We start from the raw sequence: 18,942 nt of genomic DNA, 5'->3' as shown, positions 1-18,942 counted from the left end.
ATGATTTTGTCTCTTTCTCCTATCCTATGGAGGAAAGAACTGGAGGCATCCCTGCATTAAGGTCTTGAAAGCTTTGTTGGCCCAGTTGTTGCTCTCGTAACAATTATTTTAGGACGCTCATCCTCCAGTCTATTGTAAATTACCTCCCAAGTTGTTGCACCTCTAACTGCATCACAGACTGTAGCAGAAGAGATAGGAGCCATCTCTATATCCTCTGTCTCAACAACAGTCTTCTTAGATTTCTTCTGCAACACCTTTCTTAAGGACATGTCTTTTGTCACTTCCCTGAAACAGACAAGATATATCAGTGCAGACAATATCAAGTAATTAAGTTTGAAATCCTCTATGAAATGACTTTGGATCATGAGAAAGGTTTATATGAGATATTTAGTTATAACTACCCATAACCTAGAAAATGATTATCCTCCCTCAGGCTGCTAAACATTAAATAACCTATCAACTCGTTTGTTCTTATTATTTAAAACATAATTATTCCATGCACTTTACCTCCTTAATCACAGATCATGGTCTTTAAAGGGGTACCATATAACTCTTATCAGATACATCGAGCAAAATGTGATTGCGAAAATCGCAATATTGCATTTCGCAAATCGCTAACGTTTGTCCTAAGGCATGTTCAAGTTTTTTGTGAATTGCGAAGTGCGATTTTGTAATGACAAGATGAGGTTATCGCAGCGGGAGACCTTTTCATATATCGCAATTTCGTAAAGGTATTATAAAATAGTGATGTGGAAAAGCGCAATATGCGATTTGCAATATAAGTTTCCTCCTTAGCTTATTTTGCAAGGTTTTGCTAAGTTTTTTTCTTTAGAGTTAGGCATTATTATCCTAGGCTTAAAAATTTAAGAAGGGTCCCCATTTATACTCAAATGCTAGATATTATTAGTTAAAAATGGGGGGGGGGGGGGTGTTTCGTAGTACAACAATTGGCGATTCACTTAGGAGAACCAGTTATCTCTGAGTAATTTTCTGAAATTTCTAAAAACTTCCAAAGTAATTGGAGTTATAAGAATAATGATTTCATGAGTTATAAGGTAAACAACATTTCTCTTGAAGCACCATTACTTGTTCAGGCCCATCTGCTTAATTACTTCACCCTTGTAATGATAGAAATATAAATGTTAGCATCAACCAATAATAAGGTTTAAAGTAATATAGTAGGTGCCTCTTGCAGATTAGTTTTTGGTTTTTTACTCATTTATCATAGATAGAGCCTCTGCTGCCAGCAGGCGTTCATAGCCTCGACAGGGTTACCTTTTAACCAACAATGATCCATTATCCCATCTGTATGAATTTTCAGATTTCAAAATGATATTCGTTTGAATTGAATCTCACTTGGACTTTGTCCTTCTTCTTTTTTACCTTTTGAATGTGATCTTTTTTCTTAAAAGACATTGTCTAGGCATGGTAACCTACTGATGACAATGCCATTCACCAGTTGTAAATAAACTGAACAAGCTGGCTCTTGATGAGACCCCTTGTCTTCTGATCAAGAAGATCATTAGCTATTACCCTGTTTTGATATGCAATATTGGTAATATCAGTTTTAATTAATTCCCTATGAACATGGTAAACAAGCTCGTAATGAGACCCTTTATCTTTTAAGTTATTAAATTTTAGAATTACACTCTGAAAAAGGAAAATTTTAACAGATGGGGTGGGCCATTGGCCTTCTTAAGGGTTTTGGGTGATAATGATAGAATTTTTAAGATATTGATCTGCAGGAAGTCCTTACTAGGTTAAAGATTATTTTCATGACTGATAACAAAACCTTGATATCCTATAAAGATAAGAGATTTTTCATAAAATAATTGTTTTTAAGCAAGATCAAGTTTTTCCAAAGAGATGAAGTTTATTTTAGTACTCAAATGTCCTAATTGTTCCTTTTAATTCCTATTTTCTTATAAAAGTGAAAAATCAGAAATGTTATCAAAGACTTAGTTTGAAAAGCTAGGAGTAAATACTAGTTAACCATTATTTTCCTAAAAAGAAATATATTACAAAATTGGAAGAGGTTATCTCCTAAGAAAAATACCTTTTCAATATTTTCCCATTAACGGGCAAAGAATATTTCCTACTGGACAAGTCTTGTAAAAGAAACATTGATTGTCCAATTTTTTCAATAATTTGAAAAGGGCCAAGCCATAGTCTTTGGAATTTGGTATGTCTACCTTTTTCCTCATGTGCCTTGTCCCATTTCAGAACTAAGTCACCTACTTCAAGGGATTTTTTACTGGCAGAATTTGTATCAAAAGAAGCTTTTACTAATTGTTGATGATGGAAGTGGGTTGCTTTAGCCTTTTCTCTTTCTTCTTCGAGTTTGAGAATTTGAAATTGTCTACCCTGGAGAGAAGATGAAGGGTTTTCATTGATAAATTGTACTAGTGCAAGAGATAGGATTGCTACGTTTGTGGGAATAACAACTTCTTTTCTATAAACTAAAGCAAAAGGAGAAGAACCAATAGAGGCTTTCTGAGTAATCCTGTCTACCCATAGAGAAAATGTTAATGCTTTATGCCAATTCCTATGATTTTGATCAATAGTTCTTTTGATAATTCTGATGAGGTTTTTGTTTGTTGATTTTGCTAATCCATTACCTTGGCTATAATAATTATCTGAATATTTTAACTTGAAACCTCGCTTAAGAGAAAATTCTACCATTGTAATTCCAAAAAAGTAAGATGCATTGTCAAACATTAAAGTTGAGGGTAAGCCAAACTGAGTAATTATGTACTGATCAATGAAATCTGTGATGTTTTATGTATTAGTTATCTTTAATGGGATAGATTCTACCCACTTAGTAAGTAATCAGTAGCTGTAAGGATATACCTATGATGCTTGGAAGAGTTAGGAATAATCTCACCAATTATATCTAATCCCATTGTTCAAATGGTTGTTGGATGTTGACTGGTTGTAAAGGGAATGATGGTTTTCTTTCTCTTCTAGTCGTGGTTTGACAAGTTTTGCACTCCCTTTCATATTCATGTGCATCTTTAAATACCGTTGGCCAGTAATATCCTGCATGTAGGATTTTGTGAGAAGTGGTATTTCCTCCAAAATGTCCTCCAACTAGTCCATCATGTAATTCCTGCATGACCTTCGCAGCTTTAGGTTTCTCTAAGCATATTAGCAATACTTAATCATAATTATTTATAAACAATATGTCATTGACTAGCTCATACTAATTTGACTTCAATCTTAAAGCTTGCTTTGTTTTAAAATTAAGGAGCATAGGAGCATATCCATTTTTAAGATAAAATTTCAAATCAGCATATTGTGATTGCGTATCGTTGAGGCTTACCTCTAATATTTTCACTTTATTACCTTGATCTTCTTCTGATGGCAACTACAAAGCTCTTGTTAATATCCTGCAAAAACCTTGGCCCCTAACAATTTTAGTTGGCCGGATTTCTACATCATATTCTTGGAGTGCAGTTACCCAATTATCTCTTTTCTCCCAGCTACTTCTCTTTGAATCAGTAGTTGTCTTACTGCAGAGTAGGGTACAACGATCTTTGTATGGGTTTTAAGAAGAAAAGGTGTGAAATGATTCTGATTTTTAAGGACAGCAAATGCTTGTTTCTCTACAGCTAAATAATTTAATTCAGTGCCTTGCAAGTTAGAACTAAAAAAGGAGATGGGTGCCTCGACATTTTCATCGTTCAGCTGTGTCAAAATTGCAGCATACGAAGTATTAGATGAAAAAGTATATAATACAAAGGGTTTGAGAAAGTTAGGAGTTGTTAATGAAGGGGCATTAATAATGGCTTTCTTTATCAACTCAAATGATTCTCTTTCATCCTTGTTCCATCTGAAAACTGCATTTTTTGTTATCATCGCTTGAAGGGGTAAGACTATTTGTCAAAAATCTGGGACAAATCGTTTAACAAAATTTATTTGGCCTAGGAATGATTGCATGGTTTTCTTATTTTGTGGGAGGGGAATTTTTTCTATTTCTTGGACTCTATCAGGATCGATGTAAATTCCTTTCTTGGATACTATAAACCCAAGGAGTTTTCCTTCTAGTAAAGAAAAATAAGATTTTTGGGGTTTAAGGAAAAGCCATATTTCATGCATCTTTCAAAGATGTGCTTGAAGTCACTTAAATGATTGTTCCTATACTTGGAATAGAATATGATATCATCCAAGTAAATAACGACTGATTTATTGATTATAACTCTAAAGGCAATGTCCATAGCACGTTGAAATGTGGCACCAACATTTATGAGTCCAAAAGGCATTTTCTGATAGGCATATGTTCCCCACTTGGTCCTAAATGTTGTCTTTAATCTGTCATCTGGATGCACAAGGATTTGATTATATCCTAAGAATCCATCTAGAAAAGACATTAATTTGGAACCTGCAATTGATTGCAGTACCTGTTCCATAGTAGGCAAAGGAAAATTATCCTTTTGGCAAGCTTTGTTTAGGTTTCTAAAATCAATGCAGATCCTAATATCACCATTCTTTTTCCTCACAGGTACCATATTCGATACCCATTTAGAATGCCTGACAGGGAAGATTATCTTGGCCTTCAGAAGCTTGTTCAATTCTAATTTAATTTGACTTTCAAGGTTCGGGTGAATTTTTCAAAGCTTCTGTTGAACTAGTTTTTCATTTGAAGTCATGGGTATGGTATGTTGAATTATAGAGGTATCATAGGTTTTGAGATCTGCATAATCCCAAGCAAAGAAACCTTTATATGTCTTCAATAACTTGATGAATCATACTCTTTCTTGAGATATTAGGTCAAGACCTAGGTTGATATTTTGAGGTTTCTCATTTGATCCTAGGTTTACTACTTCAAATCTCAGAGTAGAACTTTGAGTTTTAGAGTTAGTAATTTTCTTAAATCTATCCTTCAAATCATAAAGATCTTCCATCTTAACCACAAACTTAGGAATTGGGTTTAGATCAAGATTATTTTTTATTTCTATATCATGCTCATGCTTATCTATGATCTGCTCTTCATATGATCCTTCTGATGTAAGGAAATTTACTATATATGCATCATTATTGAATACTCTCCAATTTGTTATATTGTCGGGAATATATGGCCTAAATATTAATTCTATTGAAAATATGTCTGGACTAAAGTCTTCTGATGGTATAATTCTAGATGCCACATTGGTAACTAAGTCAGCACTTTCATTATGGAGTCTAGGGATTGAAGAAATGTTGAAAGCAGAAAAATGAGAAGTCAATTTCTGAGCTAACGATTGATAGTGTTTAAGATGCCCAGAAACACAGTGAATTGTATTTCTCACTTGTTTCACAATTATTTCAAAGTCATCATAGACTCAAAGGTATTTGACATTAAGACCAATGGATTTATACAGTCCTTTGATCAGTTCTTCATATTCAGTGATATTATTAGTACACTGAAATTCAAGTCTGCAAGCCATCACAATTTTCTATCCTTGCATATTGATCAAAATGCATCCTACACCTACACCGTCTTCTGATTTAGAGCCATCAAAATAGAGAGTCTAGAATAGAGAGTCATTATAAACTTTAACAACTAAATTTAAACACTTGGAAGCATATGTTTGTGAGAAATTCTCAATTTGAGAAACTACAGCATTATCTAAAAAGGGAGACTTCTGAGCATTAAAAGATCCTAAATAAGACTCAGCTGAGTCGTTTCCAATGTTATTAGTGAAGGCAATAGGTTCATTTCTTCCCTCAAGGTCTGTGACTGTATATTTCATGAATTTTTGTCGGTCTACCCTGATTTGGTTTGGTTTACTGTTGATCTAAAAATGGGGCACTTAGGCTTCTTTTCTAACTTACAAGAACCTCTCCCACTTCCAAAGCTTACATATTCCCAAGTCTTTATGATTAACCAATGCGGAATTAAATATGTGCTTGAAAATAAGGTGTATTCTTTTGTTTATTTTTTAAAGTTTATGTGCTTTAAAATTCTGTTACTTATGCTGATATAACATGCATATAACATTAAAATAGTGCAGCAAATAACAAACACATCAGACATCCATATTAATTAGGAGTTCACCCAAAACTCTTGGGCTACGTCTCCATGAGTTCTAGTCAACTCGACTAGCTCTCTGGGATTATTGTACAAGTCCTTTTACAAGCTCCTAGCTCAACTCGTTTGGTTTACACAGAACACAATGGGTTTAGACACCATCTTATCCCTGGCTCTTGAAGCTCTCGGCTTTCTGGCTCTCGGCTCTGGCTCTAGCTCTTGGCTCTGGCTCTGGCTCTTGGATCTGGCTCTCACTCTGGCTCTGGCTCTTGGCTCTGGGTGCATCACAAGTTCGCTTGACCTCCAAGTGACTCCCTCAACTGCTCTCCGCATTAGCTTTCACTCTTTCTGCTCTCTTGCTTCTACCTACTTTTGCCTTACTCTCAATTGAGCTCTCTACCTCCTTTGAGGAACTTTTCCGGCTTTTCGGCTACCCCAATGGTTTCTCTATGTATCATCATCTCTTTGTGCCTCTGCGGCTTCCCTATTCCTTGTCAGTTCAACTGGCCATCTAGCTCTATGGCTCTATGGCTTCAAAATGCATCATTTCCTGTAAAAATGCTCGCTTGCAGCGTGGCATGAGGATCTGGAGCGGTTACAAATGTTTCAAGGCCTTCTCTTAGGTAAAAACAAAAAAATTGAGAAAATCCCATTACACAGAGAATGTCTGCAAAATACACTATTAGGCGTGATTTTCGGACTTGAAATCCCATTCAATCACCCCTAAAATCCCTATCAAGTCTACCATTAGGTGTTATATCGCATCGCATAAGCATTTTGGGTAAAATCCGAAATACATAGAAAATACTTGAAAAACTCAACAAAATCCTTTTTATCGGACTTCAAATTATATCAAAATCACCCTAATATCGCATCGGGTCTGCCTTGGGTCGCTTTCACAAGCTCCACCATCGATCTGGGTGATCTCCGATCCAATGGTCAACATGCAGTTTCGGGCGGCTTAAGGGTACGGAGGTTACCCGCCCGAAAAGGCGGTTTCTCTACTCCTCTACCAAGCCATGTGTTGTTCATTGTATGGGATCGGGCAAAGCCAGCCCAATACCACTTACCGCCTGAGGCCTGCCCAAAACCCCACTTTATCGAAACTCAAATAACATGGCGCCACATTTATAACTCCCTTTTGGGTCCACTTTATACCTCCGGGCGTCTTTCCTTTATATTTTGGTTTTCATGCCAAAATGCACCAATACACAGAAAAGTCCCTTTTACTGGAACTCAAAACTTGTCGAACCGCACCTATAAAGTCCATCGGGTCCAGTGTTATCACCCCTTTTACATCACTGCAAGGCAACATTGCGATTCAATATATCACAATCCCAAGTCGTGTTGGCCCAAGGGTCCGTCCTTTGCCTCATGGCATCGCCAATGCTGATTCGCCGATATTGGCGATCGCAATATCGCATCGACCCGGGGTCCTTGCCTTAGGTTATATGCACAAGCTTGCCTCCAACCCGATATGTCGGGAATTGTCAATCAGGGGTTTCTCCCCTTTCTGCTTAAGTCCACCTTTTGGACCTCCTCTGATGTGATTTCCCTTTATAAGGGTTTCTTTCCCATTTTAGGGGATTTTGCCTCTTCTTCCAAAGAACAAAGGGCATCTTCTATTTGCGATAACTTCTGCATCCTAAGTCCATTTTTTCCCATTCAAGTTGTAGTAGATTCAAAATGAAAATATCTCTACCATGGGGCTATTTCCAGGAACTTCCTTGGACTTTCATTTTCCTCTGTGAGGAACACTTAGACTTAGGAGTCTATCCAAAATCCATTTTGGATCACGCCTTCCCACTAAAAGAACTTTTGGTCTCCAAAAGACTGATATACTGATCTGAACAATAAATGAGAGTAACATCACCCTCTTCTTTCAGCCTCCATACACTTGCCTTGCATAGTGCCTCTAAACCAAAGCCTTTGACCACTTTCCTTCCTAGATATGCTAGTCCTCCTAGGAAGAATTGCCTTCCTCCTTGCCTTCCTGTAGAACTCCTGCTGAAATGGTCATAGAAGGTAGTTTGAACTTCTCTGCCTTGATCATTGATCCAAGGTGGCTCAAACAAATGTGAAGTACACCTGCTCCACAAAAATTTCATTTGTACCTATTTGACAAGCTGTCAACAACAACTGTTAACAAAAATAGAAATATAGACAATAACTGGATGGCCTAACCTCCTGCTTCAACAAAAGAAATAGATTTTCACATCTTGTGAACACCTCCATGTCTTACATCTGCATACAAATGATGGACTAGATAACAAGCCCACAAAACATGCCTTTAAAACAAATTACCCTTCAAGTCAAGCATGTAGAAAAAGACCATTAGGACTCTTTTTCAAAAGATGAAACACTTCATCATTATCCCCATCTTGGAGACCATGTTAAATTCTCTCAAGTCAACATTACATGCATGTTACAACAAGGCAATCAACCCTTCAAGTTAATCACACACACATGTTCAAAAACAAGGAAACATCAACATCCCTGTGTTCATGCACATCAAGCTCATGCATGCATTTCATCCTTCAGCTTTCGCTTAAGAACATTGTACTTTCGAAGCTGAAATGAAATATAATGTTGCAGAAACAAAGTGAGTCTCCTACTCAACTTCTCCATTCACCTTCTTGGTAAAATCCTGCAACTTGCATTCCGTTAACACAGAAATGCAAACAGATGCATCAATAGACATGAAATCTTAATTGGATAAGAATTCTAAACATTTCTTACCAATCCATTTCAAAGGCCTTTTCTTTATCTGCACATCAGCATCAACATGTGAATCATCCTGAGACACATCAATCATGGAAACTTCCTTTCCATTTTTGCCATCTTCTCTTTCCACCTTCTTCAACTTTTGTGGAAGCATTGTTGGATTCAGAGTCCAACACTTTTCAACAAGATGCCCTTGCTTATGGTAGTAAGTGCAACACATGTGCATCCTCTTGATAGCATGATTTGCCTTGTCCAATGGACCTTTGGCTTCTTGCTTCCTTTCCTTCAAAAGTTTCCTATATATGGCCATTCTCTTCCAACATCTAGAAACATTATGGTTATCCAAACCACAAAAGGAACATGCAATTCTTTTCCCATGTTTATATGGAAATTTACCATGCTTTACAAAATCAAAAGGAATATGCTTAGAACTAAATTTATACCTTTCTCTTTCACCTTTGTTGCCTTTATGAGGAGGTGAAGTAAATGAAGAAGTGGCTCCCTTTGGAACACCATCAATCTCTTCAAGGCTTTCAGAGTTTCCACAACTCTCTGGTTCAAGTGTGTGCTTCTGAACACCTACATCCTACAAATGATGTTTCAAGCCATTGCATTCTCCTGAATACAATCTTCACACTCTACAATGCAACTCCATCTTGGAGTTGTTTCAATGGCCTTCATGGCAGCTTTGGAACTCTCTCCATAAGACTGTCCATAGCGAAGACCCAAATACTTAGGCCTTTCCTCAACCACTATTGGCTCAAAAATACCTTGTGCATGTTTACCCAAGCCTTTTCCTTCATATCCCATCTTGGACATTAGCTTGGAATCTATGCCTCTAGTATGTTTTTCAAAAGAACCAATATAAGCATTCTTAGAAGAATTTGAAGACAAGATGGAATGGTTTACCTCTTCTTCAAGCCGATACTTGATCAAGGCTTCTTTGGCAACAAAGAGTTGTGACTCCAACTCATGCATACTTTTCAGGTTCATATTTGCAATATGAAGTTGCCTCTCCATTTCCTATAATTTGTCAAAAAGCAATTGCTTCTCTTCCTCCACAGAATTCAACTACTCTCTAAGTATGATGCTCTTCCTTCCATCCTCATACATTTCCCTCACCATGTCCATCATGATGAACAAGTATTGCTTCATATCTCCATCAAATAATCTTATGATGAAGGAGGAATTTGAGGACTCACTTGTAGAAGTTATCATTATGCCAATGAACAAAAGAACTTCAAACAAGATTAATAAAGACCTTACCCAAGAAACCTTTTGCAACAAACATCTTATACTTCCAAGATTGCCTTGAGGTCCTTTGGGATAGAAGAATACCTTCAGCCCTTCTTCCTTCTTGTCCTTCCTAGACTGAGGTATCAATAGCTTTCCCTTGACCTCTGCAAACTCAGAAAATAGTCAGTCTGCAACAAGCATACAATTAATCAGACAATCAATCAGTCAAGGATTCGATTGTCAAACACCCTTCAAACAAGCAATCTTTTCTCTGTCAATCAAGCATTCTGAGTTGATACCACTTGCTCTAGTATACCCAGCTTTAATATCACCTTCTTGAAGGTGAGGTTAACCAATCTTAGGCTTCGATACCACCTGATCTGAAAATGGGGCACTTAGGCTTCTTGTCTAACTTACAAGAACCTCTCCCACTTCCAAAGCTTAAATATTCCCAAGTCTTTATGATTAACCAATGCGGAATTAAATATGTGCTTGAAAATAAGGTGTATGCTTCTGTTTATTTTTTATTATTTATGTGCTTTAAAATTATGTTACTTATGCTGATATAACATGCATATAATAGTAAAATAGTGCAGCAAATAACAAACACATCAGATAGCAATATTAATTAGGAGTTCACCCAAAACTCTTGGGCTATGTCTCTGTGAGATCTAGTCAACTCGACTAGGCTCTCTGGTATTATGGTATAAGTCCTTTTACAAGCTCCTGGATCAACTCCATTGGTTTACACAGATCACAATGGGTTTAGACATCATCTTATCGCTGGCTCTTGAAGCTCTCGGCTTTCTGGATCTCAGCTCTCGGCTCTGACTCTGGCTCTTGGTTCTAGCTCTTGGCTCTAGCTCTGGCTCTGACTCTGGCTCTCAGCTCTGGGTGCATCAAAGGTTCGCTTGACCTCCAAGCGACTCCCTTAGCTACTCTACGCATTATCTTTTGCTCTCTTTGCTCTCTTGCTTCTTCCCGCTTCTGCCTTGCTCTCAATTGAGCTCTTTGCCTCCTTTGAGGTACTTTTCTGGCTTTTCGGCTACCCAGTTGTTTCTCTGTGTATCATCATCTCTCTGTGCCTCTGTGGCTTCCCTGCTCGTTGTAAATTCGACTGGCCATTTGGCTTTGTTGCTCTTTGGCTTCAAAATGCATCATTTCCTGTAAAAACACTCTCTTGTAGCATGGCATGAGGATCTGGAGCAGTTATAGAGTTTTTGGGGCCTACTCTTAGGCAAAAACCCAAAAATTGAGAAAATCCCATTACACAGAGAATATCTACAAAATACACTATCGGGCATGATTTTCGGACTTGAAATCCCATTCAATCGCCCCTAAAATTTCTATCGAGTCCGCCATTAGGCGTTATATCGCATCGCATAAGCGTTTTGGGTAAAATCCCAAATACATGGGAAATACACGAAAAACCTGACAAAATCCTTTTTATCGGACTTCAAATTATATCGAAATCACCCTAATATCACATCAACTCTTCCTTGGGTCGCTCTCACAAGCTCCACCATCGATCTGGGTGATCTTCGATCCAACAGTCAACATGCAGCTTCAGGCGGCTTAAGGGTACGAAGATTACCCACCCAAAAAGGCAGTTCCTCTGATCCTCCCCCAAGCCACATGTCGTTCATTGTATGGGATTGGGTCGAGCCAACCCAATACCACTTACCGCCTGAGGCACACCCAAAATCCCGCTTTATCGGAACTCAAATAACATGGCACCACGTTTATAATTCCCTTTCGGGTCCGCTTTATCGCTTCGAGCGTCTTTCCTTTGTATTTTGTTTTTCATACCGAAATGCGCCAGTACACAGAAAAGTCCCTTTTACCAAAACTCTCTCATATGTAGCATAGGGTTTTGACCAATACTTATACATATAAATTTAATATTTTCTTAATTACACTTCTAACTAAAAACATTTTCAAATTTACATCTTTATGTTTATATTCATTGCCAAAAACACCCTTATGTTCCCTTAATTTAAAGTATATTATATTACAATTTCTTTAATTTAACTTATATTTTATTTCATATCAAGTTTGGTCACTTTATCTAGACTTAACCATATAAATAATTCATTAAACCTTTTTATTAAAAAAAGTAACCTATAAATCTATTTAATATTTCAATTCTTTAAAATATTAATCATATTTAGTTTAACTTATTACATATCTTTTTAAATGCCAAGATTGATTTTATTTATCTTTTTAATATAGATTAAATGAATCAAAATTTTTCATATATGAAGAATCCATACATAATTTTAAGATTTAAAATATGTTTGTATATATTTGTGGTTTCACTGACTTGAAAAAATAATTAAAGGTTAAAATCAGTAAAAGACACACATTAGGCCTTGTTCACAATATAGAACTCCAGAAATGGAAAGAGGGGTGTGTCTAGGGGAGACTACATTTTTCTCTTAAAATATTGGATGATATGAGAGATCAGCTCATAATTAATCGAATAGTTTTGGGATTCGTTATTGATTGATGGAGATAGAGCCATAATCCTTGAGAAATTTTGAGAAACGTTCCCACATCCTAGTCAATCTAACAAGGTAGTCTGAATATTTTCATGATAAAAGGCAAAGATTTTTCACTGAATCCACAGAATTCGTTAGCGATATTACATAGTTCTCTTCACAGATTGGATGACTTTTTTCACATCCCAATGAACTAGTCATATACTAACCACAAGGGACCAGCCGAGTTAGTGAAAATGAGCATTGTTTTCAACACCAACAGGGTTTAGATGAACAAATTTCATGAAAATAAGCATTGTCTCAACCTCGCCACATTTTGAATTTTCTAAAAATTGAAAACTAGACATTGTTATAGCACCATAAGGCTTTAATCCTTAAAAAGAGAAAGTAAAGCGTTGTGACAACCCCAGCAAGGTATGAATACTCAAAATACTGAAAGTTAGGTGTTTCTATATCCCCTAGATGTTTGAGTACTGAAGAAAGTGAAAGAAGAGCATTGTTAGAGCCCCACCAGAGTTTGAATACTCAGTTACAACCTCGTAAGGGTTAAGTCCTCAAAAAAGTGAAAGAAGAGCGTTGTTCTAGTTTAATCAAGGTTTGAATACTTCGAAATGAAAAAGCTAGGCATTGTCACAACCCCATAAAGGTTGGGATCTTCAAAATATGGCCCAGGTACTACTGCAAAGGAACTGTTGTGCTAGTTGAACATAAAGGGGTTGTTGTATTGATTGAATTGTCATGTTATGGAAAGTGGGGTGACTTGTTGATAAGTGGTGAAAAGTAGCCATTGTAATGTAACCAGGAAACATTGGGGCGGTGGCATGGTGGTTGGTATGAAATTAAGCAGTTGGCATGAAATAGCCAAGATTCAACCTCAGAATGTGTAGAGCCCAAAGTCTCCTTTTCTATATATCAAGAGCGAGAGGAGGTGATGTTGGAGATGCACAGTTGATTTCCCTGGTCATCAAAACTACTTAAAATAGGTGAAACTCATTTTCTGTATATCAAGAGCGAGAGGAGGTGATGTTGGAGATGCACAGTTGATTTCCTTGGTCATCAAAAGTGATTAACATAGGTAAAACAATCCAAAAGACGAGAAAGTCAAATCCTTAACCAAATTGGATAAAACCACCACAGGACAAATAAAATACTTCACACATTCACACAAGTAGTATAAACCAAAATGAATAAAAATGGTTTGACTGTTATAGAGGGGTTTATGTAGGAAAAACCAAATTGAATAAAATAGTATAAAATAGTTTGACCCCTTTAGTAGAGGGTCCAAAAAGAGAGGGGAGTTTGTGATTTTTAGTGAAAACTCTTAGAAAATGAACATTTCTTTTGTCTCTCTACTTGAACCAAATGCCTCCTCACAAATTCACTTGGAATTTGATAAATAAATAACAACCTCCATGATAGAATATATATTGAAAATTTAACTTTACAAAGAATGTGGTGGAATTCTACATGTTGTAAATTCCATTTGTTTGATCCCCAAAGCCTCTTGCAATAAAAAGGCATAGAGAAGTTCATTCCATGTGTTTGGCACTCTAGGAAGACACCAGTGGTTGCAATCCTACCTACTAAGGGAAGCAAGTCCAAATCCATTGCCTAAATAATACAGTGATGAATGACCATCTTTCCTTAGTTGAATAATATCTTATGTTTAGCAACTGCACATTCTTTTTGTGGTTAAGTTGTTGCAGTGCTTTGGAGATGATGAGATTGTTGCTCCATAGATGTGGGTCAAGGAAATCAACTAGACTTAGTGTTGGTTGGGTCTCTAAATGGCAATTCCCACCAGTTTTCCATGTACCTCCCCTACATGTGAAGAACACAACATGAGATATAGCAGAATTCAACATCCTCCTTTTTTGGATATTATACCATAAGAGAAAAATATTTAAGTGTGTAGAGATTATCAAAGTAGTAGATATGACACAAACTTGAAATGCACAGGAGCCTAGGTATGGAAGAATGCATGTGTTTTTTTCTGTATTTACTTCTTGACAAATCCATTCCATCATAGTCTTCATAGATCTCTCAAATGTAGTCAGCAGATCTAGTGTCATGTTTATTGTTTCTCCTTCTTGAAAATAGCAACCCCTGTGAAACTCTCTTTGTCAATCCATATGGAAAAGCTAAGGTGCAAATTCTAACAAGGAAGAAGTTTTTCAAGTTTAATAAAATATGGAATGCATGGAAAGAATTGTGATGTTTTAAATTAGGATTTCTTATTTTCCAATCTAATTTTTTGGAAAGAAAAATACCAAGAAGTAGCCCCAAAAACATTTTATGGTGCTTTGTGTTAGAGAAAGGATCACCATTAAGGGATTCTTATTTGTGGGTCTGAACATACAACCAACATAAACTATGTAGTCTTCCATGATTAAGGCCTTCAACTAAATAACACAGAATCCAAATGCAGTAATTGCATTGTTGTCAAACTGCAAAATAAAAGCTTACCCTCTGAAGGTCTTCTCAAAGTTCCACCAATGCCCTGTGTTGAAGACTAGAATATCTGCATCCTTTGAATATTGAGATGTCCAGTCAACCAAATCCAATTTTAGTGTAATTCTAACTTTAGGGGGAGAGCTTTAGGAGGACATCCTTGCAAAACCCAAAATGGTGCCCTATAATATTCCACAGTGCAATTGAACTCCTCAAATTTGAAGGACAAAAATCCCTTGTGCTTTGAAATGGGGCTTCCATTGACCTCATATATTTGGAGTTCATTTGGAACTACCTCTGCTAGCATGCAAATGAGTGATTCCCATTGTTTCTTCTGATTGAATCACCAACAAAGACTGCTCGATGGTTTTGTATCCTATTTAGCATGTTTCTTGCATTGAATTTGATATCACATAAAAGGAAATTAGTTCAAACACAAAATATATATTTTCCCACAAAGGTTACCAGACTATGCTCAATTCTCTTTAAAATTATAATGGTGTTCAATTTGAAACTTTATTAAAATTTTGACATCAAAGAGAAAAACATTGGTAAAAGACTACCAATCAAATTAAACAAACAATGTTAGTATAAGAATGCCATTGGTCTCAGTCTGAACTTTCTTGAATCACATAACATCAGCATAAGATAAGACTTCCATTGGTCTCTTTTTTATCCTTCTTGAATAGAACATAGGGGATATAAGATTGTCATGCAACTCTTTCAGATTATTCTTGGTATGAATATTAATTTTGATTTTAATTGGAAAAACTCAGGGCTCAAATGCAACTACATTATTATTAGGCAACCATGTTCTTACTATAGCTTGAAATGTAGCTCCAAACTAATTGAAATTCTAGATCAAACTCAGGTCATCTATTTCTCCAAACTAATATTAACATTAGGGAAGAGATCTATTGACCAGGGAATATTGCAGCCCAAAGGTTGCCACTACCATTTCATGTAAAATTTATCTAGCCTCTCGTTCTCTTGGCATCAAAACCTGGGATCAATAAAAGGGAAATAGGGGGCCTAGTAAAGGGGATATGATTCATCCCAAACTCATGATCCAACATGCAAGTAACATTGATTAAAACTTTGTGAATACTCAAGCTTGGGAAGATCCAAGGCATTCATAATACCAGAGGCCTCTTCCACAACAGAAGAATTTTCTGCAAAAATATTATGTTTCCCTTCCTCTTTGTGAATCCTAAACCCTACAGGTATTTCCCTGATGTCAATGTACATGAAGCATAAGAAAATACAATGGGGGAAGACAAGCCAAATACACTCACATTGAAAACTTGTGGGTCTATTTAGAGTTGCAATATAACCGTTTGAATCTCTAGGGAGAGCTAAAATATGGTTCCATGGATCAACAATGAAATCCCTTACAGGGTTCCCTCTACACTATATTTCTACTACTACTTTTCCTCAATGTCAAGACTATTTTCTACAAAATCTGCATTAGGAAGGAATCCATTATGTAGGGCTAAATTCTTGATTGTTTCCTAAGGGAATATCCAAAAATAAACACTAGCAAAATAAATAACTTCGTGTTTGATTGAGCATGAAATCATGGTTGTAGCCTCTGATTGTCCAAATGAATTTAGGAGGAGATAGGATTGCACAAAGATTGTATACATCTAGGTTTCTGAGGTGTTGTGACTGTGATGTTGTTACTTTGGCTAAACCCCATGATGACATTATTGATTATGAGGATGACGAGGAGGGTACCAAGGACTTCCATGAGAAATACAATTACAAGGTCAACAGTAGCACTGGGGAGGCTGATGGAAATAGGGTTAGCAAGTACAGTTATGATGAGGCAAAAGCCCTCACTAAAGAAATTGAGGAGGAATCTCAAGTTCTTATAGAGGTCTTCAGGATCAAATACCTTGATCTTAGATTACTTATGGAAATGCACCTAAAACTTAACATCCAAACAAAATTCTAGCTACGCCAAGATGAGATAGATCGTTACAGATGACAGCACTAGCGAGAATGCTTTAGTTTCTTCCAAAACTAATGATGGAAACTATAGGAAGGATAAAGGCATATGAGCCTCATATAATAGCATGCATCCTACTACCAAATGTCATTTGGAATAGTGTATTAAGACTTGCCACAAATAGTAATGTCTGGATAACCTTAGCCTTATCCGTCTGCACAAACATATAAATGTTAGTCAACAGTGGTTGGAGTCTAACCTAAGGTGAAGTCCAAGCTAGTGAACCACACATTTTTCCACAATTGAATAGAACTCAAATTTTAGGGTTCCACTGTCATAGAAAAAGGGTGAAGTGGGTTGTATTTTCTACTTACATTGTTTCCACCCATCATGGGAACCAGCATTGAAGGGATGATAATAGTGGTACCCAACATCACCATATAGTGTTGGAAACCTAATAAAATGGCTTCCACTGCAACAAAAGCAGTGAAAATTTTGATTATGTCTAAACACCAACAAGAAACATGAAAAGCATCAAATTTGAAGCTTATAAAGCCAAATATGCATACATGTTGAAGGTAAAATGCATTTGAAATAGATGCAGAGCTGGACGCGCCTATAAAATATGGAGACAATGTCTCAGTCAAAACTTTTTGGCAAATATAAATCAGTGAAAAACATGATGAACTAAAAAACCAATAGCCCCAAATCCAAAATGAGAGTGCCTTAATATAAAAAACATAGTAAGTAAATACTTGGTCGCCACTCTGAGAGGATCTTTAATAGAAAAGAAGAATGTTCCAAGCACACTATGGACAAGGGTAATCAGAAACATGATTGGTAGGACCTTAATATGAAAAACATAATAAGTAAACTTAGGTCACCACTTTGAAAGAAACTTATTAGAAATAAATTCAATGAAGGATATGAAGATGGCTAATGGGAAAAATGCTTTATATGACTTTAATATGGAAAAATTAGTAAGTAAATACTTGGTGGCTGGTCTAAGAGGGGATTTAAAATAATATAAACAAATTCATAGCAGTATTTGAAGACAAATAATGTAAAATGCTTTATAGGACCTTAATATGAAAACCATTATAAGTAAATACTTAGATAGCCAATTGGAGAAGAGTTTTAGAAAAATATAAGGAAATTCAGAGAAGGACACACAAATGGGTAAAGGATAAAATGCTTTAGTGATAGCCACAGTCATAGGGGAAAATTATACAACAAATCCAGAGGCACAAACAAACTGAATAAGACCTATTTCAAGAAATATATGCATATGGAGCATACACAAAATCTTGTGCAAATAGTTCTAGTGCAAGATAGCCATATGAAATGGTTACAAAATGCATTGAGAGGGATTTCAGAACATAACATGCATATAGATCTCGGATAAATTGCATTACAAACAGTTATAGAAAAATATATTTTCATTTCAAATGTTTCCAATGAAACATTTGCAACAAGTTATTCACTGACTGAACGAAAATCAGTTGGAGAAAAATTTATGTAGAAAAAACTTAGAACGAAAAACAGTTGCAGAACAAGGTACACAAAAAAAATTAGGCAAACTCATATCTAAGGTGAGAAACAAATTTATCTCAAGATATGCAATTGGACAATAGTTAAACTAAATCAGACATGGCTTCAAAACATAGATGCAAAACAGTCATAGGCATAATGCATTTAAGAAACTATTGAACAAGATTAGAAGTTGGACCACAAGAAAAATGCATGGCAAAGAGCTAGAGCAAGATTTGTAGATGCATTGATAGTCAAGCTTGAGCCATCATAGGTAATGGTAACTGTAAATTATCTCACAAATGGAAAACCCTATTAGTATGAGATAAAACACATAAAAGAGATGAAGTTAGGTACGGAAAGCATTACAAACCATTATCATGTCAAAGAGACCATACACCATGGAGGAGGACTGGTTATGCAGTAATTTTTCCTGCAAGCTGATCCTTGGCCGAATGAGGCTACAATTCATCAACCTTAGGATATCCACCACCACCTCCCCTACCACTACCACCGCCTCCTCCTGCCATACTTACAAC

At 36.3% G+C, this 18,942-nt stretch overlaps 1 pseudogene; it reads right to left on the bottom strand.

The window, feature by feature from the left end:
- Window positions 1-56: 56 nt before the first annotated feature.
- LOC149232185 (protein trichome birefringence-like 11) lies at window positions 57-16,170 on the bottom strand (annotated as a pseudogene).
- Window positions 16,171-18,942: the final 2,772 nt, after the last annotated feature.

This window comes from Pinus tabuliformis, chromosome J (assembly GCF_031772625.1).
Source record: "Pinus tabuliformis cultivar Carrire ecotype Pingquan chromosome J, CPIR1, whole genome shotgun sequence".
Lineage (NCBI taxonomy): Eukaryota > Viridiplantae > Streptophyta > Pinopsida > Pinales > Pinaceae > Pinus > Pinus tabuliformis.
This window is presented reverse-complemented; position numbering and strand designations above follow the sequence as displayed.